We start from the raw sequence: 281 nt of genomic DNA on the forward strand, positions 1-281 counted from the left end.
GGCGGCACCGTGGACTGCGCCGGCCAGGAAAGCCACTGGAAACAGGTATAATTGCACCAGATGGGGCCCGCCGGGGGTGTTTTGGCTGCAGCCCCCCATTACCTGCACCGTGCACATTGCACTGATGCTGCTCAGTGCTGCCTGGGTTGTCCTACGAGCCCCGTGTCCCCAGCCCCACAGCGAGCCAGCACCGAGCAAACTCCATGGCACATCCCCACTCTACCCCAGCACCTTCTCCACCCTCCACAGCCAGCCCAGCCCCGTGCAGCCTGGCTGCTCCC

The sequence above is a fragment of the Egretta garzetta genome, unplaced genomic scaffold (assembly GCF_000687185.1).
Source record: "Egretta garzetta isolate BGI_Z169 unplaced genomic scaffold, ASM68718v1 scaffold219, whole genome shotgun sequence".
In the NCBI taxonomy this organism is placed as follows: Eukaryota; Metazoa; Chordata; class Aves; order Pelecaniformes; family Ardeidae; genus Egretta; species Egretta garzetta.